Source organism: Tursiops truncatus, chromosome 7 (genome assembly GCF_011762595.2).
Source record: "Tursiops truncatus isolate mTurTru1 chromosome 7, mTurTru1.mat.Y, whole genome shotgun sequence".
Taxonomy (NCBI): Eukaryota; Metazoa; Chordata; class Mammalia; order Artiodactyla; family Delphinidae; genus Tursiops; species Tursiops truncatus.
The window spans coordinates 15,502,263-15,525,852 of NC_047040.1; the positions used below are offsets into that span (position 1 = coordinate 15,502,263).

General features: G+C 43.6%; 1 protein-coding gene across 4 annotated transcripts in view; it reads right to left on the minus strand.

Annotated features, from left to right (window-relative positions):
- SGPP2 (sphingosine-1-phosphate phosphatase 2) overlaps positions 1 to 23,590 on the minus strand; it is a 128,431-nt gene that overhangs the window by 94,114 nt on the left and 10,727 nt on the right. The window contains exon 2 of one of the 4 annotated variants that reach the window (XR_012332965.1): positions 9,172 to 9,587. The exons of the other annotated variants lie outside the window; for them this stretch is intronic. The gene's annotated coding sequence lies outside the window, so the exon portion shown is untranslated. Of the gene's footprint in view, positions 1 to 9,171; positions 9,588 to 23,590 lie in introns of those variants that run through there. 4 annotated transcript variants of the gene reach the window in all.

The following is a 23,590-nucleotide window of genomic DNA, read 5'->3' on the forward strand; positions in this document are numbered from 1 at the left end:
TGAGATTCCACTGAATCTTAAAATGTTAAGTATTATTTATTGTATTGTGAGCATTTCCCTAGGTCCTTAAATACTCTTCTAGATCATGATTTCGGTCAAGCTTGACTGTTTCACTTTTTTGTTCCACGTTTACTGTGCTTCCCCTTCTCACTCACACATTCTCATGGCAGATCCCAGGGCAGACCAAGACCACAAACACGTCCGTAAGTCAGGTGACCAGGAATCTCACCACCCAAGAACCTCTTTACAGGAGCTCCCTGCCCACTTCCGTTGGAGCCCCTGGAGGTACCGTTCCATGGACGCTGTCTCACCTTGCTCATTCCTCAACCTGGCCAAATAACCATCCACGCCAACAGCATTCCCTGCGACCACCTGTTTGCATTTTTTTGGTCTTACTGCTGTTTGCTTGTTTTGTTTCCCAGGGACCTCAAGTTTCTTTGCCAGATTTTGCAAAAGCAACAGGGATACAGTTTAAGGCTGCCTGAGGGCCACAGCTCAAAGCACACTGCTAAAGAAATAAAGGATGACCTGGAGATGGGCATGACCTGGGACAGTCATTTTGCTGAGGCAGAGAAACTGTCCCATAATCCGTCTCTCAACAGGTAAAACCAGGTCCTCCGTGAGCTTGGAAGTCTAGGGCTTTGTACATGAGCCAGAGGCCTCCCTCTTCAGTTCTGACAAGCTTTGGGTGAGATAAATAGATATCAGCGGAACAAGACAAGGATCTGGGTGTCGGCTCCAGCCTTAATGACATACTGCTGGGCAACTCTGGGGAAGTTTGAATTTATCACCTGTGCAGTGGGTGTAACATCACCTCCCTTGCAGAGACTCTTGGAAGATGTAATGAAGGCACTTACGTAAACCACATCAAACCACGCCAGACACACAGTAGGAGCTCAATGAATAGTAGTCATGTTTGCATGGTTTTGATTAAAAGTATAAACAATGGGACGTCCCTGGTAGTCCAGTGGGTAATACTCCGCGTTCCCAATGCAGGGGGCCCGGGTTCGATCCCTGGTCTGGGAACTAGATCCCTCGTGCCTGCCGCAACTAAAGATCTCGCATGCCGCAACTAAGAGTCCACGTGCTGCAACTAAAAGATCCCGCGTGCTGCAACTGACCCAGTGCAGCCAAAACAAACAAATAAATAAATATTTTTTAAAAAATAAAAGTACAGATAATAGCAAGTGTCTGAAGTATCTAGTTATAGCAGAGCACAGAGGAGGGAAAGAAGGTGAGAAGATTTAAAAAACAAAGAGAAGAAGCAGGAGGAAAGCAAGCTGTCCTGGTAGGAGGCTGGAACTGTGACAGAAAGAGAAAGGGAAGAGGGGCATTCCAGCTGAAGGGAACAGCATGAGGGGAGGTATGGAAGCAGCAAGGCACAGTGTTCCTGGAAGAGAACCGGGGCCAGGATAGCTAGAGCATAAGGTATGTATAGGGGGGATTGTAGGTAGCAAGGCTAGAAGGGGTGACCAGAGCTGGAGAGAGGAGTCCTGTAGGCAGTAATAAGGAGGTTGGGTTTATCGTGTGGGTAACGCGGAGCCGCTGAGCGTGTTTGAGCCGGGAAGTGACCTGATAAGAGGCGTGCTCTGAACGGCCAGCTCTGTGCTCACATTCTTGTCCTTCCTCTGTGATTTCCCAGTTTTGCAGATTGAAATGCATCTGAGTAGAGGTCACAGAAACCACTTCTCAAGCTGCGCTCCCAGAGGGTCTCACGCACGACCTGCCTCTGCCACCCACAGTCCCGCAGCCCAGGATGAGCCTGCAAGGATGTGCTCTGTTTCACATCTGCAATAAGAGCCGATGCTCCCAGAGCCTCTGTGGGCCATCATGGGAGATGAAGAGAGCTTGGTTTCTGTTTTTGGCCTCGGCTCTGCCATCTGGGATCTGATGATACAGTTATTTAGCAAGAAACCACAGGAACAAAAACAATTTAATGAAACCCAGAGAAAGCGAGTTTCTCCACGGAAGGCGACTGAATGCCACAGGCTGTGCAGAGACCCACCCTGAGCAAACCCTTGGGCTCCGAGCTTCAGCTCAGTTCTGTCACCGAGTGACGCATGCTTCGGATGCCTCCCCCGCAAACGGGGGACCGCGGCTCCGATACCTAAGGACACAGAACTCACTGAAAATACCAAAGTGTGGAAAATGTGGTTCTCATTTCTTTTCACAGAACACAGTTTCCGGAAAGCGCTGTGTGACCAGAACGGATGACCCTGACGCATCAGAGATGGTCAGAGAACACGGGTTTGCAGCGCTGATGAGGAACCAGACCGAGTTAAACGATGGGGTGTCTCTGCTTCCACGAGGATGCTGATGAAGCAGGGGGAGCACGGGTTGGAAGAAAAGAGGAGAGAGAAAGGACGTTTGGGGTCCTCACAGCCCTCATTTCAGAATGGTAGACAGAGGTCCATGTGTGCAAAGCCCTGCCTGCTGCCCTCCTCCCCCTCCCCACGCACATGTTTCCTTCCCCCCCCCCCCCCAACTTTCTACGCTGGGATGGAAACCTGCCATCCTAAAGCCAGTTGAAATCACAAGTTGTTGACACGTTGTGTGAAATGGAGGCTACTCCGGTTAAAATAATGACTTCAGCATCTTCCACGCCCTTATCCTTTGAAGTGTGGTCCCCAGACCCAAAGCATAGGCATCACTTGTTAGGAATTCAGAATCTCAAGCCCACCCCAGACCTGGGGAATCACTGAGAATTTTAACCAGATTCCCCAGGTGATTCGCATGCACACTAAAGTTTAAGAAGCACTAATCCACATCTCATGAGAAAAATAAAACGGTTGGATGTAACTAAGATTTTACTATTGTCTCTGGGACTATGGACACATGAAAGGGGAAACTACTTTAAAAGTGCAAAGTCACTCAGTACAGAGTAGGCAAATCCAGACAAACAGAAAGCAGATTGGCGATTGCCCAGGGTTGGAGTGGAGGTGGGGAGGAAGCGGGGGGGATGGAGGCGGGGGACTGCTAGTGGGTACAGGCTTCTTTTTAGGATGAAAATGTTCTCAAATTGATTACGGCGATGGCTGCACAGCTCTGAAAATACTGAAAACCATTTAAATAGGTGAATTGCATGGTTTGTGAATTATATCTCAAGAAAGCTTAAAAATAGAAATAAAAGCCCTCAAGAGCCTCAGAAACACCAAACTGAAAATTTCTGGTTCCCGACTGCAAAAGAGACCACCTGTAGAACCAGATCTTGAAGGGCACCTCCAATAAGAGACCGTTCTGTGGTCCTAAGGTGGTGAGATTTAAGGGGCATATTAGGGAACAGAGTTTCTTCCAACAGAGAGGCACTGAAATGGTCACTGGCTCTTTAAACATAAAGGATTCCACGCTGCCCTCAGACCCAGGCCACAGGCTCTGTGCCCTGGACTTTGTGACTTAGACGCCTCACTCTGATCCTTCTCCAGCTGTGTCCTTCCTCCTAAAGCAAGGGGAAATGCCCAGTCTTCTAGATCTTTCTCTAGGCACCTGGTACCCCAGCATTCCCTGCCCAAATGTCCAAGCTTGCATGTGGGGCCTGTGCAGGTCTCTCCCCCAGGGCTGTGTTTCCTAGCGTAGACAAGACACCAGTGTGCACTTCCCCAGACCCGAGGGCTGGCTGCTTGGTGAGGAAGGAGCCTGGGCACCTGGGGAGTCCATTATACAGCCCCGCGCAGATGACAGGCTGCCTCCCTGACTTTGCCGCATGCCAGCGTGGAACTCTGGGGGACTGAGAATTCTAACTACGAACCTAGCTTTCCAGGTCACATGAAGATTGATATGTCAAGGTAGGAGGGCAAAATGTATCATATGTAATGCTTTGGTAGCTTGATAAATATCTTCAAAATACTCTGACCTATGGAATCTGTCTCCACTTGTGCACTTGCCCTAAAACCCTACCGTGGTAGAGGTCGATTACTTTCTCTTCTAAGTTTGTCAAGCAGTCAGTGCATATTTTTGGTTTTCTCCTGAGCATGTTATATTTTATAGGTAAATATTAATTATTCATTAAAGGCCAACCCATCTTTAACTTCATACACAATAAATGCCAAAGATTTATTTTTGCTCTAAGAGTATTGGAAGTTTTTGGACAAAAAGCATCTTCGGTGTGTTTACCTTCATGTGTGCCTCATATTTGCAAAACATGATAATTTAAAAAAAAAGGAAAACAGGATGTAAAGAACAATGAAAAAAGACACTGAATATTTTACAACATTAATAAAGCTGAAAGATCCTCTTGGGCTACTTTTCTTCTTCTAAAGGATGGAAAAGCGAATCCTTGAGAAAAAAATGCAAGCTACTGAAGACCTTTTTTTTAAATAACAGAAACAACTTAAACAGACCTTTAGGGAGGGGAGCAATTTAATGAGTTGAACTGTAAGAGTTTAAAGAATCTTTCATGGCTCTTCGATTCTTCTTAACTGATACTTTGGCGACAGATTCCTAGAAGGGATGATTTTGTTCCTGTGTCACAGCGACCCACAATCTGAGCAGAAGAAATCTTAGTCTCGCGTACTCTCGAAATACTCTGCTTTTGGAATTATTTTTATTCCCTGTGAGCTGTGAAGCCGAGGCCAAACTCATGACTTTCCTTTGCCCTCCTGTGATCGCACAGATGTCACCCATGCCTGCTGCCAACCAAGTTGACTCCTGCCCAGATATATTTCCAGAACAGGCTCCTCCCTCCCTTATGTCATCTCCCCCGCCCCCCGTCCGTCATCTGGATTCCTTGTGGGAAGGCTGCAGCTTTTTCTTTGTAGTGAGGATTAAGTTTAAATACAACAATTTGTATAGCATATGCTTCAAAATTTCAATCATTTTGGAAGCTGGAGTGGTAGGGGAGATGGGGAGAATGATCTCAGATAAGACTGTGAATTTGTAAGTTGCCATACAACTGCACTGGCCAATATGGTAGCCATATGTGGCTATTTAAATGTAAATGTAATTAGATAAAAATTCCAGTTACTCAGTTGTACTAGTCACATTTCAAGCGCTCAACGGCCACATGTGACTTAACGGCTCCCAATTTGGACAAAGCGCAGATACAGAACCTTCCCATCTTTGTAGAAAGTTCTATTGGATGTGCTGAATTGGGAGTGCTTCTGTGTTTTCTCTGTAGTCTCACCAAGCCTTCCTTTACTCACTCTGTTCTTGCGACTATTATTTCTTATATAGCCACATGTTTGTAACTTAAAGCAATTTATTCTTAAATCCTAAAAGTAGATAGTACTGATGTACAATCTAAACAGCTTCATGGCTTTGTGAATATACTAAAAACCACTGAACTCGGGACTTCCCTGGTGGCCCAGTGGTTAAGAATCCGCCTGCCAATGCAGGGGACACAGGTTCGAGCCCTGGTCCAGGAAGATCCCACATGCCGTGGAGCAAATAAGCCCGAGTGCCACAACTACTGAGCCCACGCACCACAACTACTGAAGCCCACGCACCTAGAGCCCGTGTTCAGCAACAAGAGAAGCCACTGCAATGAGAAGCCTGCACATCTCAAGGAAGAGTAGCCCCTGCGCGCTGCAGCTAGAGAGAGCCCACGTGCAGTAACGAAGACCCAACACAGCCAAAAATAAATAAATAATTTATATTAAAACCAAAACACTGAACTGTACATTTTTGTGTGTTTTTTTTGTTTGTTTTTTTGCGGTATGCGGGCCTCTCACTGTTGTGGCCTCTCCCATTGCGGAGCACAGGCTCCGGACGCGCAGGCTCAGCGGCCATGGCTCACGGGCGCAGCCGCTCCGGCGGCATGTGGGATCTTCCCGGACCGGGGCACAAACCTGTGTCCCCTGCCTCAGCAGGCGGACCCTCAACCACTGCGCCACCAGGGAAGCCCTGAACTGTACCTTTTAAAAGCGTGAGAAAGCGCAAGCCTAAATGATCAAATATCAAGTAATAATTTCGTAAATCCACCTTGCCAAGTATCACAGAGCAGACAAAATGAACTTATTCAAATAAGAATCCAAGAGAATCAATTTACGTCTAAAAACAAGAAGAGTGAACAACCTGCTCCATACAATGGCTCCTTGTTGCACTTGGAATCACGTCCAAATGCCTGACCACAGTCAAGGCCCTGAGATCTGACTGCTGCTCCTGTTTACTACATCTCCGCCCACCTCCTTTTCACGCACCAGCCGCCCCGGCCTTGGTTTACTACCTGTTCCTCCAGTGTGTGGAGCAGGTTCCCCCCTGTTTACTGAGCATATCTCTCTGCTTGGCTGGCTCCTTCTCACCTCTGAGATGCCAGCCCTCAGTCCCCCCACCCCCTGCCGCCCGGAGATGCCTTCTCTGGCCACCTTCTCTGTGGCTGCGCTGCACGACCCTGTGCTATCTTCTGCACGGCTTGTACCCCACTTGAGAGTTTCTTGGACCCGTTGGACTGTCTGCAGTGGACTGCAAGCTCCTTGAAGGCAGGAAGCTTGACCACTGCCTTCCTGTAGAATCCCTGGCATCCAGCACAGTGGCCGTGTTCTGCCCACGACACAGCAAGCATCCAATAGACACTTGTTGAATAAACAGACAGAGGGACAAAGAGTGAGCTGCCATCAACACACACTCTGGACGGAAGGGACCTTAAAATCACCCAGAAGTTCATAAGGACTACCCAGGGAGCTGTGCAAAATACACACGTCTGGACTCCGCTCTTACGATCTGATTTACTAGGTCTGGAGGGAGGCTCACATTGGTCTCTTTGTTAAAAGCTCCACTGCTTTGTGCAATTACCTCACTTTCAGAGGAGGTAACTGAGGCTCAGACTTGCCTGAGTTTCTAACCCCTCAAGCAAAAAGTCTCCCTGTCCAGTCTAAGAGGTTCAACTAACCAGGAACAAATCCACATGCACTGTGGATCCCACTACACCGTGAATCCTCTGTGGTTCACACCGAGGAGAAATCTATTCTGAAGCACGGATCGTGAGGACCTTCGAAGTTGACCACAAAATAGCAGCCCTGAGCTCCCCTCCTTCCTCTCCCAAGTTCTCCTAGCATCAAGGTTTCCGTCTGGGCAGAGAGCTGCAGCCCATTTCACCGCGGCACCTTTTCTCGAGTCTAACCCCAATAGAAACGTGTAAACAGTATCCATCCAGGGTTACCTGGGGCGTATCTTCCCTTATCTCTGTTAGATAAAAATCGCTCTGTTCTTCTCTCTTTATCTTTAGACTATTGGCAGGTTACAGAGAAAATTTCCTGATTTGCATTGGCAAAAAGAAGACATAAAGTACAATAGGTCTGATTTCTGGAGGTTCCAAAGGGACCTCCTGGTTCTAGAGGAAAATCAAGCGGTAGTGTTAAAAGAAAATGATCACGAAATGCATGCATTCTTTGGGATATAACCAAATGGCCTCTGGCACCCTCATCAAAAGGGGCAAGACAGAACGATGGTTCAGAACTTGGCTTTCAATCCTAGCTCTGTTGTCCTCTAGCTGTGTGGTACTGGCTCTATACCTATTTCCTCAACTACAGAAGAATAAAACGTCTGCCTTACAGAGTGGTGAAAATTAAATGCATTTAGAACAGTGCCTGGCACATCAAGAGTGCTGAGCGAGGGCTTCCCTGGTGGCGCAGTGGTTGAGAGTCTTCCTGCCGATGTAGGGGACACGGGTTCATGCCCCGGTCCGGGAAGATCCCACATGCCGCGGAGCGGCTGGGCCCGTGAGCCATGGCTGCTGAGCCTGCGCGTCCGGAGCCGGTGCTCCGCAACGGGAGAGGCCCCAACAGTGAGAGGCCCGCGTACCGCAAAAAAAAAAAAAAAAAAAAAAAGAGTGCTGAGCGAATGTAGGTTGTTGTTGATGATGATAATGAGGACTGTTGTACCCCATCAGGCACTAGATAACCACCACTGGGCAGTATGTCTCCATGCATCCCTGCTCGGTGAACATGAGAACATATTTTAAAATCAGTGTATATTATTCTTTTCCTTCTTTTAGTGCCTTTGCAATGCCATCAGTCTAAAACCTGAGGCACCAAACTGCTGAGAGAGCAGTCAATGGAAAGTAAAGCAGCACTGGATTCTTCCCCTTTTGATAAGAGAAGGAAGCCTTTGGGGTGGCTGTGCTTCAGGACAGCCCAGGGCTCAGCCCTCAGATGACTGTCCTGCAATTTTCGAGCCAGCCACAGATAACGCAGAGGGTTTAGGCTCTTCGGACACATCAAAATAAGTTTTTACACACTTATTAGACTAGATAAAGAGGCCGCTGGATGGTGTCATGCATGGTCACGTGTGTTTCCTAAACAGTAATATGACTTCCAAACTGTTCACCATCAACAGAGGGAGGAATAGATTATACTTTTTTTAAAGCCACATGAAGAAAATACATGAATCATTTTATGTGGTTTCGTCCTTCAAAACAGCCCCCAGATGATTGATTTCATAGGTATTCCGAAAATAGCTTCTGGAATATTGTTTCAGTGGGGAGTTTTGTTAAGTCTCTGATTCCAGTTTTTTTTTCCTCCCTCTCTTGAGTACGGTTTTTATTCATTTGCTACTTTTTACTAAAAGTGAAGAAATTGGGGCAGGGGTGGAACTCCAATTAATTAAGAGAACGAGAATACATTATGCAATTTGGTCAAAACGCATGATCCATGTTACGAAGAAAATACGCAAAAAGGTTGGGAACTTACATCAATAGAGGGTAAACCTTAAATGGTTAAAACAAAAAAAAATGCGTCCCCCTGTTTATCCAGAGAGCTCTCAGAACTGACTGGGGAAATCCTTCCACCGGAGTTTGAGTTCTAGGACACACTGGGAGGCCAGAGCAGAAAGCAAGGTTCTTCTCGTGTCTTTCTCCTCTGACAGGACTAAGGCTCGACCGCCTCACCCTCTAGCTTCCCAGGAGTCAGACTGCTGGCGGCAAGGGACGTGGCATCAGAGGTAGGACCTCCTCTTCTGGGTCCTGCGAGGCGGTCTGCCAGCCACGACTCCCTCACTACACCTTTGGTTTAAGAGAACGGAAGCATCAGTAAGCAATCTGATTGCCACCAGAAGCATTATGGACCCTGGCTGAAATGGAACTCTTCCTACTTTGGGAATCTGCCCATCTGTCTACAAATAACAACTGTTTTATCCTCAGCTATGCCTGGTTGATTTCAAACTAATGATATTTGTAGAAAATGGCAGCCTATAACTACATGGAAGACAGAAAGAGAAAAGAAGGATGACTGAGAGGAGGCAGCAATTTTTTTTCTTTAATGATTCACTTTGCACAGCAAAGTTTTGTTTTTCTTAATAGTTATTTTCCTTATTCGTTTATTTATTTTTTAGCTGCGTCAGGTCTTAGTTGCTGCACAGGGGATCTTTGTTGAGTCATGCGGGATCTTTTTCATTATGGCACGCGGTCTGCTTGGACTTCTCCCTAGTTGTGGCGCACGGGTTTTCTCTCTCTAGTTGTGGCACGTGGGCTCCAGGGCGTGTGAGCTCTGTAGTTTGCAGCACATGAGCTCAATAGTTATGGAGTGCAGGCTTAGTTGCCCCGCGGCATGTGGGATCTTAGTTCCCCGACCAGGGATCGAACCCACGTCCCCAGCGTTGGAAGGCGGATTCTTTACCACTGGACCACGAGGGGCGTCCCGAGGTGGCAATTTTTGATGCTACAGGAGAGAACACGGTTTACATTTAATATTCTTTTTCTTGAGTGGTGAATGATTACTTCAGATTGAAGCATATGAAACTGACAATATTTGATAATTTTTGATCTACGAAACAGGAATTTCTTACAGTTCAACCCATGTATACAGAGGTTCTCACTTCAAGAGAGGAATTCTGCCTCAAGTCCATGTTTGAACTCGGAGAGATGCTCTGTCTTCTCCTTACTGACAGAGCCGAAGTCACAGAAGAGCGCCCTGCACTTTGAATTACGACCCACAGATGTACACTCACTTTGGCCCACATGTAACCGGCTTTTTAAAAGTTAGTTATCACAGACATAGAGAATGGGCTTGAGGACATGGGGAGGGGGAAGGGTAGTAAACTGGGACGAACCGAGAGAGTGGCATGGATATATATACACTACCAGATGTAAAATAGATAGCTAGCGGGAAGCAGCTGCATAGCACAGGGAGATCAGCTCGGTGCTTTGTCTCCACCTAGAGGGGTAGGATAGGGAGGGTGGGAGGGAGGGAGACGCAAGAGGGAGGGGATATGGGGATATATGTACACATATAGCTGATTCACTTTGTTACACAGCAGAAACTAACACACCATTGTAAAGCAATTATACTCCAATGAAGATGTTAAAAAAAAGTCAGAATTTTTAAACTCCCTAAAATTCATACTCCTTTCGGGAATCAAAGCCTGGCAACTGTGTGAGCTCCCACCAGCCCTGTGATGAGAATCAGCTGATTCTCCTAAGGGGCTGCCTTCTGCAGGGCCAGCCTGTGTCCTCTATGTTCATCCAAGTCCTAAACCTGACCATCTTTGCATCTCACCTGGCCCAGGTGGGCTTTTTCAGTCCAAGGCTGTTGGTGTTCATGCCTCCTTACCCAGAATGACAAAGACAGGTTAACCAGGAGCCCTCTTCCCTTCTCTGCAGACCAGCCTCCTCCCGCCTCGTCTTTCAGAGAAAGTTCATTTGGTTACAAGCACCACAGGGGTAGAAAGAGAGAGAGAGACAAGACAGAGAGCATGGTTGGAAGGCAGCCATGTAATAATCACACAAATGAGTATGTTTGCAAAATCTCCGCAGACTGGAATTCTACAAACTCTCTCTCTAATCCAGCCCCTAATGTTCAGCAACCTTCACTGTCAGGAAATTCTGCCATAAATAACCCAAATCCTTCACGCCGCTTAAACCCATTTCCTCTTACTCTCTGCTCACTGGAGATGGGGAACAGCTGGTCACCGTCCTCTGTACCAAGTTCTTTGTCAACTAGATGATTGGATCCTGGCTCTGGACCACTGTCATAATTAGGAGTCTGACCGGCTCCATATTGTGATGTCTGCAAAAGCACGTCGAATCGGAAGGTAAAATTCCGAGCAGGCTGTGCTTCAGAAAGTACCATCCGGGGAACACGATCCCTCATCGTGCCCCCAGGTCGCTCACAGTTTATCAATGTGCGAATGTGAGATTTCTGCATGGAAAAAAAAATTATGTTTTTCTGAGGCTAGCTCTGCAATGTGAACACATCAAAGGATGCAAAGATTCTCCAAAAGCCACCAAAAGAAGCAATACACAGAGTGAGCATTTATTAAGTGCTTCCCATGCTCCCATTACCTGTATTTTCTCAGATGCTCTTCACAACTAGGCACTAAGGCAGAAATTAGGATTAGTCCTGCTTTGCAGGTGAGGACACTTGGCCGCACAGAGGCTAACTTGCCCAAGTTTATACACCGACGAGTGAGAGAATACGCCTTCAAACCCAAGCCGCTGGAGTCCAGAGCCTGCGAGCCCTCCTCGACCACCTCTCCATCCTACCCATACACCTGGTGCTGGTGAGTCCAGGCAGCTCATGGCATGGAATATAGTCCCTGCGTTTCCACGACCAGTGCCCAGTGGAGACCAGGAAGTCAGGTGGCTGGTCCCTGATGTAGTGCACAGGCAAATTTAAAGGAGCTTGATGCCATCCGGGCTGAATTCTTCTCATATACAGAGTCCGACACGAGATGCTTGGTCTCCTCTTAGATGCAGACACAAAGTGGTCCCCCAGGTCCCAGCTGGATGACTTCCCAATTACGTGCTCCAGGGCTCGACCTGGATCAGAGGCCAGGTTCTGAAGAACACCACCTGTGGCTTTGGATACCAGCCTGCCTACCTCAGTGTCCCTGGCAGTAAAGTGGTGATGATGAAGCAGCTTCCTGGTGATGTTGGAGACTCGTCTCTCCCCATCACTCTCCATCCCCTTGTCCAGCTGTATGTTTCCTCACTGCACGTATTTTTCCCTGACATTATTTGTTTCTCTGGGTATTATTTTGCCTCCTTCAATAGGCTATAAGCTCAATAGTGAAGGGGCTTGTTTGCTTTACTCACCATTGTACGTACACCAGTGCCTAGCTCAGCACATGGTCAACACTGGTCAATATTTGGAGAATGACTAAGTTACCCTTAGAAAGATGAAATGAAAACAACTACATAAAATTAATAAATATTAGTTCTTCCCACGTCCCATAGTTTTCTCCTTCAAACTCAATAATGTGTTGTTAAACGTTGTCTTAAGTGTCTGATTTACCATCCTTGGTTCCCTCTATGGTTATGCAATGATCATTCTGATCTTCTCTTCTATTATGCAGCCTTGGCCTGGATACCAGGGTTCCTTGCTGCCCAGAGAAATACCTCCTGAATGCCCCAGTAACTCAGTTTTTCAAAGCATAGTATCTAAGACATCATGAATTGCTTACCACCCAAAAGGTGGGTGGTATCTAATAAGCAATGTTTGACTTGTTAGCAAAACCCTAACTCAGATTGGACTTTGGGCAATGGGGCAAGTCAATCTGGACAATTCTTTCTCCTTTACCAGCCTCATTTGCATTTAGGGGTGGGCATGTGACACAGTCTAGCCAGTGAGAAGTGAGGAGGTGAGGAGAAGCTGCTGGATAAACTTGTCTTGTTTGTAAAAAGGATAGAGGTAGCTGCCATTACTTCCACCTTCTTTCTTAACTTGAACGTGGCTATGATGCCAGGAGTAACAGCAGCCATCTTAGCATCATGAGTCCTTGATGATATTGTGAAGCAGCTGAACAAAATGTCAGCATTCACCAACTCTAGACCTCTGGTTACATGAGAAGAAAACATTTCAAGCAACTAGTAACAGGGTTTAGTTACCTACAGCAAAAAATTGTAAACTGATCTATAGTGCCTTCCTTCAAAATTATAATTCTTCCTTTTCCCATATTTTCTCATTTATGTCGGTAACATAATCATCATGCCCCAAATTCTTTAGAGTCAAAATGCTGAGTTATCTTTGGATACAATGAGCAAAGAAGGCATCCATCTTCAAGTCTTGAAAATCCTTTCAAAATGTCTCAGAACCTTCAACAAGGATATGCACACAGATATTCATTACAGTGTTTACATTAGCAGAAAAAAATGGAAATGACCTCACCTGACTGGCAAAAATAAATCATGGCAAATAATGAATAGAAGATAGAATATTATGTAGTCATTGAAATATGGAAAACAAACATCTGTTGATGTGGAACGAAGATCAAGATATGTTAAACTAGAAAATCAGATTGGAAACCAGTATTTTTGTTAAAGATATATACATATATATAACATATGCATAGAAAAGGTGTCCAGAAATCTATACCCCAAAATAGTAAGAGGGACTATCTCTGGGTAATCTGGGTACTGAGATTAACTGTTTCACTTTAAACTTTTGATTATTTATATAGCTTCGATGTAAGAAAAAAAAAAGTTTTGTCAGTTGGCTTTTGGTGTTTCTGACTCACCACTTTCTCTTTATTCTCCTGTCATGACCAGAATCCAGGGGAAAGACTTCAGCCACCACCTCCAACGGCTCCCCGACTTCTCTCTTATCTCTCATCATTTCAACCTACCCTGTACTCAGCCCACAAATTAACCTTTCTCGTCGTCTGCATTCTTCAGGTCGTTCCCCTGTTTAAAAGGAACAATGACTAGCTCTCCCCCATGTTTTCAGCCTAGCATTCAAGAACATATTGAGGAGCCAACTAACCAACTTTATTTTCACTTTTTTCCTCTGCTTTTGTCCATCTGGTTTCCTAAGCGTTCCTTCCACATGGCACACTCATTCCCGCCACCAGTCCTTCACTTTGTGATTCCCTCCTTCTGGAATGTTCTCTCCATCTCCTCCATCAACGCAAATCCACTTCATTCTTCGAAACCCACCATATCCTTTCCCTCAAGCCTAGTTCAAGGATGAAGCTCCTGGGCTAGTGTGTGGAGGGGGCAGGTGGTAGGTCCACCTAAGCCTGGGAGGATTCAGAAAGGGCAACGTTCAAGGCTTCTTCTAATCAGCAGTCATCAGCCTTTTCCACGCACACTCCGACCAACAACAGTTTGATGGCCTAACCACTCGAGTGATTCTGTGTCTCTCCCCTGGGGACCCCTGCCTACATCAAATAGTATCAGGCAGGACATGCCAGGGCAGCACTAAAGAGAAGCTGCTTCTACCATTTCTGAGTGTCCTGAGAGCTTCTACCCTGGGAACGCTCGCCATTCTCCTTTACTCTGGAATTTTCTAGACCAGGAGCAGCAAATTCAAATGCCTACATGGATTAAGCAAGTGATGTAAATCAGCAAAGCAACTGCAGGTGTGGGATAAAATGGGGTGGGAGTCTGTTCTATTTCAGGGAGGCAACTGCAACCGGGAACCAACCCCTTACGGTCGCGCAGGAAGGCAAGCAGGTGCTGCCGCATCTCCCAGGTTCTTAAAAGACAGAAGCCAGAAAATATAGAAAGATGTTGCTAGTAAAAGCACGTGTGAACAAAGCGTGTGTGTAGCCCAACACTTGGTCTGCCTGTTTTGTGAGCGCTGCTTTGTGGTTAAAGGAGAGCCACCACCCCGGGCAAGGCCAGGTGCCAACAGTGAAGGTTAGTTACCATCTTCACCACGCATGGGATGACCATGACTCACGTGGGGCCCTATAAGGGTGGGTGGCCTTATTCTCAAAACTCCGCACATAGTCAGTGGACAAGAGGATCATGAGAGACCCTCCTTTTTCTGGTCACTGAATAGTTAACACTCTCCTGCGCTGGGGTTTGGCCAGGGATTAAACCCACATGTTCGAAGCTTTATCTCATTACTCATGCGCACTTCTTTTCCCATTTTTAACTTCTCTTAACTTAGAAAATTCTAGTCTTAAGCATGAAACCTACATGTCACATGCTGTAATAAAAAAGTCTCCAAGGATTTTTTCCCATATGATGTCCACATTTATTGTTTTCTAAAACCTGAAAACGTCAGCTCTCCTACATCTGTCTATATTTGGTACATTTCAAATCCTCTTAAATGGTTCCATCAGAAATCTTAGAAGCATCTTCTATTGAAATGTTCTCTTAGAGTTTTCTTACGGGGAACGAGGGAATCTGAGAAAGGAAGACCTTGTTCAATTGAACATTGATGATCTTTGAGAATCTGTCCTTTCCCCTCTGGGCTGTGTTCCTCTGCTCCCTGTCTCCCCTGACAGGCTGAGAGCTCTTCCAGAGGACGAGCTGCAGGCACACCCTGCTGAGACTTCAGAGGGTGACGCCGGGTCTGGCACGTCAGTAGGTGCTTCATATGTATTGGCTGAACATTAACAGTGCTACCTCAGAGCGAGAAACACTCTAAAATACACTTTCCATAACTCAGCAGGTTCAGATGAGGGGAAGCGGGACCTGGGAAAGCATTTTTATGGCCAATGATTAGGTGCCACAAACTATCAGAAGGAAGGAATGCAAAAGTTAGTACATTTCAATGCAACGACCGAAAGCATAAGATTGACCCAAATTGTAGGGTAGAAGCCATTCCGAAGCGGCACAGAAGGATTTGCACTGCTTGTATCTACGTTCCTCATCCCCCACCCCACCACCCGTGCCCTGCCGTCAGAGGTGAGATTCATTCCAGAAAAGGCCCATTGGATAAAAATAGAGGTAAGGACATTAGCAGTATCAGGAGCTGGAGCAGATACATTGGTGCTGGTGGGACGGCAGAAACCATGGTGAAAATAGTTAGCATTTGAGGGTTTGCTTGATGCCAGACACAATGTGTCCAGCACTCGAGCACTGAGGATCTTATTTACATCCCAGGACTCTAGGAGGTACCTGGGATTATTCTCCCCACTCCTCAGTGTTTCACAGATAAGGGAACCAAGGTGGTACAGCTTATGTGATCTGTCGAAGGTCACAGGGTTTGGAAGTGTAAGAAGCCAAACGCCATCTCAGCCCATTCCTTACACTGTCTCCCCGCAAAGTACAGCACAGACGTGGAACACACTGCTTTCTGCTGGAGCAAGGGCAGCCACGCAGGGCTCACCACGACCAACATCCTTGTAGCACACGACCCAAGTTAACAACACCAAAACCCACGGTTGAAAAGATAAAAATGGGAGAACAAACTTTGGCAATACCTGCTCCTAGCGTAACACAGATCACCCAAAAACTACCAGGAAGAAGAAATGACTGGAGGAGCAGCCGGAAGGAATGTCACTGTTTCTCCTTCTCTCCATGCTGGCCCCTCCTAAATCCTTCTCTTCAGTAATAAAAGAAGGTCAAATTAAAAAAAAATGATTCACAGGATAAAGCTAGATCTTTCATTTCATGGTGCACTACTTCATAAGACAGCTGCCGTTCTTGTCTGGTGATATATTTTCAATTTTAATATGTGACAATTTTTAGGGGAGAAACTACTAAAAATGTCATTTTTCTTTTAAGTGTGGGTGTCTTATAAAGGTCACTACATGCAAATATGCCGATTCCTTCCGCGGCATTGCTTGGTATAATCCTGTGATTCAGTACTTGGTCACTCTGATTTCTGGTTTACTCACTCAGTCCCCACGCTCACTGATCTGCAGATTCTTGTTCTGGTTTTGGTCAGAATCTTCAGAATACTGAGCTATAAAACAGTCCCTGTTCTGAGGAAGGAGGAAGTTAGAGGCCCCCTGAGTCATATCTTTCCAATGTGACTCCGTTATGCTGTAGTGGATTCATAAATACGAGTCCAGAAACACACTGCAAAAAGAAACTATTTTTTTTTTAACATTTTGGATTTTTAGCCAAGAGAAAAGCATTTAGTTAACACCTTAGGAACAGGATATTTCATATGCTCAAGAATATTTACATAACTAAGCAAATTTTACGACATGTATCTAATATTCATAGACACATGAAGATGAACTACACCATTAAGTTGTCCAGTGTTTTTTCTGTGCTTAGGAAAAACATCACCCAACAAAGCCAGAAAGGGTGGGAGAAGGGGCTGGAGGAAGATACTTTAAAAATACACTGGTACAAAAAGTCTGTTAGGTAATATTTTTATAATTTCTGCTATAAGTAGCGAATACTGCTATTGATTACATCATGCCAAAGACTGAGTATATATTCCATAAATGGAAGGTTGGGTCAACAAAGAAAATCTCTTTTAACTCACCCTTTTATAAGATTAAAAAAAAAAAAAACCCACATATGATCCTCTCATTATAGATACAGAAAAAGAATTCAACACAATTTAGCCAAAATTCATGAGAACACTTCTTGGCAAACAAGCTCTAAGAGGGAGGGGAAAACTCCAAGTATAATACTCCATGGTGAAATGTTAAAACCATTCCCTTAAAATCAAGAACAAGACAAGAATGTGTGCTATCACTACTTCCGCTCAACATAATACTGGAGGTCCTTGTCCGTGCAGTAAGGCAGAAAAAAAAATAAACAAATGAAAGGTATAGGAATCAAAAAGGAAGAAATAAAATCCATTTTTGATTGTTTTCATAGCAAGCACAAAGAAATGAGAGACATTTTGTTGGAATTAATAAAAGTTTGGCAAGGTTGCCAAATCAATACACCAGATTCAATTGCATTCCAACACATCAGCAGAAAACCAATTTCAAAACATTGCCTTAATACTAACAAAAATATAAGATATCTAGGAATAAATCTAGCAAAAGGGGTGCAAGAGTTTATGGAAAAAGTTATAAAACTCTACTGAAAAATACAAAAACAGTTAAGTAAATGGAAAGATATTAACATGTTTAGGGGGATAAGATGACTTTATGTCAAAAAGATGTCACTTATCCCAAAATTAACCCATAGATTTAATACAACTCCAAATAAAATTATGTTAAAATTAATATCATCTACAAATTATTTTATATTTTTTAGGAAAGTGAAAAATATTACTTTAAAGAAACTATCGCTCATTTAATTTTTGAAAGTAGTCATTATGTTTTATTTTTAAATAAAAATGGATAAATTCTTCTATTATCCAGTTAAGGAAGACATCGAACATTTGGCAGCGGTAGTTGTGATGCCCTCAATCGAATCCTACTTCAGGATCGCTTTACTTTAATCACCGTCATCAGATTAAGTGGAACCAAGATCCAACACAAAACATGCCCAAGATACTGCTATCAGGTAACTAACGAGCCTGCAAAACCACTTGCAATTGTTTGTATCTACAACAGTAAAAAGAGATCTTTCAAAATAGCTTGTAAAGAAACAACAGAAAATACTTGCCAAAAACTGAATGAAAGGTGGGGTGGTAACACACAACATCTACTTTTCTTAAGACTTTCCTGAGCTCTCTAATAATACATTTTGGGCCAGGAAAAGAAGAGATCTTCTTGAGGCCAAACTCTTTCATTGCATTAAGAAATTCCCAATAATGCAGAAGAACATTATGTATTTTAAGCTCTTGGCATTTCACGTGGTTGTTTGGACAGAGCAGGAAAAGGTGTCCTGTAATTTCACAGGGGGCCTTTATACAGACATGGAGGGAGCTATATTGTTACCTTTAAGAAGGCTTCAGGGTACTTCATAGGATTTAATAAATATTCCCTAAGTTAAGAATTATGACCCAAACAGCTGATATTTGGGATTTTGTTACAAAGATGTCAATGGTAATTTTTAAAAAATTCTTATATGGAACAATGTTAGTAATCTTAGCAGCTAATATTCCTCAGAAGTATAACATATCCTCATAGGAGAATTTTTTCTATAAAATGACAATCCTTTAATTTTCTCTAAATATAAAACGACTACCTTCTATTGTAAACAAAACGAAACCATGCAGAAAATACAGAAAAGAATGAATAAGATAAAATTTTCAAATATCCAGAAAGAACCACTGGTAAGATTTGGTTCATCACTCCAGATCCTTTTAAAAAAAAAATTGTTCAAATACGTGCTTATACAGTTTAAAACATTCGGTCCTATTATAAATACATTTTATATTTGATTTTTTTTTGGTTGAACAATATATCATACATTTGTTTCCATGTCTAGAAATATGTGGAATTTTAATAACTTTGGGGATATGCTTTGGATATTGTGATTAAGTTTTCCCGTTGTAGAACATATTTGAAAAAATCTTTTACAATTAGATATTTGATAAACACTTCCTGGTGATGAAAGCTACATGTAGGAGAAAAACATAAATCTAACGAAGAGGGGCAGGGAGGTCTACCACTTGAGGAGTGGACGTTGAGGTCCACTTGAGGAGTGGACGTTGTCGACCTTGAGACCAGGAAAAGTAGCCATTAGAACATGAGTTTGTGAGCGTCTATTCAGCTTCCCTTGCCGTTGCCTTGGTCCCTGCCATCTGGAGTACAATTGAAATAAAGAGAAATCTCCTTTGCTTTTTATGTATATCAGAGAGAAGGCTCTCTTTTATAATTTTTAATTTGAAATTGGTCAGCTATCCTCAATGAAATTACACACAGGCAAAGTAAACCTCAAAAATCATATTTTATGCGAGATAATGTCCTCATTTAGCATGCCGCCGGGTAAAAAAAAGTGATATAGTAGAAATGGAGTGTTGATCTCAGGTGACTCTTTTAAGATGTCTCTTGGTTCAAGAAAGACAGGAATGTCAGACTCTAGGGATGCTAGGGCTGAACGCAGATGTTCTGCGATGGGTAAGGAGGGGGTTGAAGATTCTAAGCATGTTTGTAGACAGAGAAAAAGTGACAACTGAGGGGAGAGTGAAGACTTGATGTGTGAATTTGACCTACTTGCAACACCAATTTGAAGTGACAATGAAACAGAAAACAACAAAATATTTTTTAATGCAAAAATCCTGCAGTTATAAAACAAGTGAGTCGAATGAAAGTTAAGGGCAAATGTGCTTCTTTTTGACCCTCAAACATTTCTCTGTGCTTTCCCTGGGCAGGTAGCTGAGGCCAGTGAGCAGGAGGTTTACAGTCAACCCCCGCAGCCCTGGAAATCGACACGACAGCACGGCGGGCTCTAGAGGGGCCTCAGAGGAAACTCTCCCCATTGCTGCACTCTGCACACTGGGCTTCCTGCAGTGCACACAGTGCCTGCAGTAGAAGCTGTGAGCACCAATTTTTATAAGGCAGTATTTATTTTATTTTATTTTTTTGTGTTTTTTGCGGTACGCGGGCCTCTCACCGTTGTGGCCTCTCCCGTTGCGGAGCACAGGCTCCGGATGCGCAGGCTCAGCGGCCATAGCTCACGGGCCCAGCTGCTCCGCGGCATGTGGGATCTTCTCGGACCGGGGCACGAACCCGTGTCCCCTGCATCGGCAGGCGGACTCTCAACCACTGCGCCACCAGGGAAGCCCCCGCAGTATTGATTTTTAAACGTAGATTCACAAGGATCAGCAAAGGTAGTGAGAGAGATACTGTATAGCCTTCACCCATTTCCTCCCAATGGTTACATCTCACAGAATTATACCTCACATAATTACTTATCAAAACCAGGAATCTAACACTGGTACAGTGTGTGTGTGTATAGTGTTAGGACAACTTACCACATGTGTAGCCTTATTAGCGACTACTGTCATCAAATTATAAAACTATTCCATCACCACAAAGATATCCCTTGTTACACCCTTTTATAGTCATGCCCCCATTTTTAATCCCTGGCAACCACTAATCCGTTTTCCATCTTTATAACTGTGTCATCTCAGGAATGTTAGATAAATGGAATTATACAGTATGTGATCTTTTCAGATGGCTTTTTCATTCAGCTTAATGCCCTTGGGATCCATCCAAGTTGTTGGGTGTATCAGTCGTTCCTTCCTTTTTATTGCTGAAGAGTGTTCCATGGTATGGATGTACCACAGTTTGCAGAGCCACTCATCTGCTGAGGGACATTCTGATTGTTTCCAGTTTGGGGCTTACTACAAATAAAGCTGCTGGGAACAGTCATGTACGAGTTTTTTTGTGAAGAAGATCTCGTATCTCTGTGATACATGCCCAGGATTGCAATTGTGGGTTGCACGGTAAATGTATGTTTAGTACTAACTTTTAAAGATCAAGTGAGTTTCTCTTTTCAAAAGTAACATTTTCCCATCACAGATTATTTACCTGGTGAGTCAACTGGGCTGAGGGTCGGGTGAGTCATGGGGAGAGGAGGGGAAGTACTGATCACCAAATAAATCATTCTAAACCTAAGAGAGGATATCGTTTTTATGGGCTTCATTATGATACATGGGCGCCATAATCTATGCAGGTATACCTGCCTATACTGGGAAGTCCTCGGGATGAGTGTGGGAAGTCCCATTTCTATCCCTGCAATGGTACTGCGGTAGTAAGCATGAAAATACCAGGGTTAGACCATTTATAACTCAACATGTTGGGAAATTTCGGATAAGGCCTTCAGGGTCAAAATTTTTGGACAATAAAATATGACTGTGGCTTCAGATGGGCTGAGATGGAGGCAAAATTAAAGGATCAATGGATGTTGGGCCCTCTCCAAAAGCAATGCTTACGCAGGAATATACCACTGAATAAATACTGGGGATATTCATTTCATTCCTTCTATTTGAGGATGTGCGTATTGTAATGACCATGCCAGAAGGGGGAGACCCACGGCAGGCAGGACTCGGGGAGGACTCCAGAATTGTGTGCCACCCTCTGCAAATGCACAAGAGAACGAATTCATTTTTCTGTTTCACAGTCATAATGTCATAAAGTGAGGGTAACGTCCTCTAAGCATATAGTGCCTTCTTGGTTCAGAGTTGCTAGGGAATATATGCTTTCCTTAACTCTTACAGAATCTCCAGCCCCTGCCTGAGGCTACTGAAGTATCACAAACATTTCACAGGCTGCAAATGATGGGCTTGACCTGGAAGGAGCAGGTAGAAGGACAGGGGACCAGGCATGACGTATCTAAACCCACAGAGCCTTGAAGGGAGCTATCACTCTCCCTTATCATCCTTCTCTCCCGCAGGCTCCAAACGTTTTCTCGTTACAAGGAAAAACTAGAAATCCATTAGTTGTGAGCTTATGTTAACTGATGTACAATGGAAGATTTTGGTGCACAATGGATAAACTGAGAAGACCATCAAAAGTCAGTAAGAAAAACCTCCCCCATTGAAGTCACAGCGGAAAAGTCGATACAGTATATGACCATTCACGAAAAGAATAATACAAGTATCTGCTAAACAAAAGGAAAACACTCATCCTCATTAGAGATAAAAGAAATACAAAATTAAAATAATGAGGTGTGTTCATTTTGCTATTAATTTGGCAGATTATTTTTTTAAATGGATGACAAAATTAGAGGACGAAGATATACAGAGAAACAAGATATTTATAATGCCTCAGAATACCAGCCTATAAGATACATATTAATTACAAAGAGGAAAACATTTACCTGAAAGACACCACTTAAACACCTTTAAAGGTGTATAAAGTTAAAATTGCTGGGAATGGAGCAAATCGACATTGTGTGTCTCCTGGTTTGACCCACTAAGAAAGATACAATATTTTTCTTGTGGTATTCCAGCTAAAAATACAGAACCTGAATATCATGAGAAAACATCAGACAAACCCAGACTGAGGAATATTATACAAAATAACTGGCCTGGACCCTTCAAGAGTCAAGGTCAAGAAAGGCAAAGAAAGACTGAAGAACTTCCAGGTTGGACTAAAGAGACAATACCAACTAAATGCAATTTATGGTTCTACGTTAGCTCCTAGAATGGCAAAAGGAGACTAGTAGGTCAATTCATAAAAACTGAATAAGGCCCACAGATCACATACTGTGTCTACATTTTGATAATTATACCGTGGTTATATATGATGTTAACATTAGGAGAATATTGGTCAAGAGTACATAGGAATTGTTTGTACTATTTTTGCAAACTTTTTAAAGTTTTATTTCAAAATGAAAGTTAAAAATAAGAATGTTTTAAAGAAAATACTTGATGCTGTCCTTTATTCATAAAAACCTAAGTGTCCATAAACAGTAGAATTGATAAATAAATTATGTTTGTGCAATGGACGCTGCAGGGCATGAAAAATGTACATCCTATATGACTCATTTATGTGAAGTTCAAGAAGAGGTGAAACTATGCTATGGTGACGGAGGGAAAAGAGCAGTTACTGGGGGTTAGAGTGGTATCAACTGGCAGAAGCGGCCTGAGGGAGCTTGTTGAGTTTCTGGAACTGCACTATATCTCTACCTGGGCAATAGTTACCGGGATCTAGACATACAGTCAAATTTATCAGGTTGTACATTTAATATCTCTGCACTTATTATACTGAAGTTATAATAAAGAAAAAGAAAATGGACAACAAGAAGATAAAGAATGCTGACAACGGGCTAGCAGTCTTGCATTGCTGTTCAGAACAATAATTGAGATACATTTTCCAAAAAGCAATTTGGTAGTTAGCGTGAAGAGCTCTGAAATATGCTTCTCTTCCAGTTCTCAGGAAGCAATTAAATATTTAAACTCCAGTTGAAGTAAAAGATAAACAATGAAACAACAAAATACATACTTTAGGAAATGCTTAAAAAAATTAAGTTACAATCGTATGATAAACTATAATACAACTATTAAATCATATAATTAAAGAATGTTCGGTTATGTGGGGAAATGCTCACGATATGAGTGACCAATGTTGATCCCAGTATTATACGTGCATAGGATGTTGACAACTTAAATATTCTATATTTTCATAGAGAGAAAAGGAAACAATACTCTAAAACTTTAATATTTTTCTCTGGGTT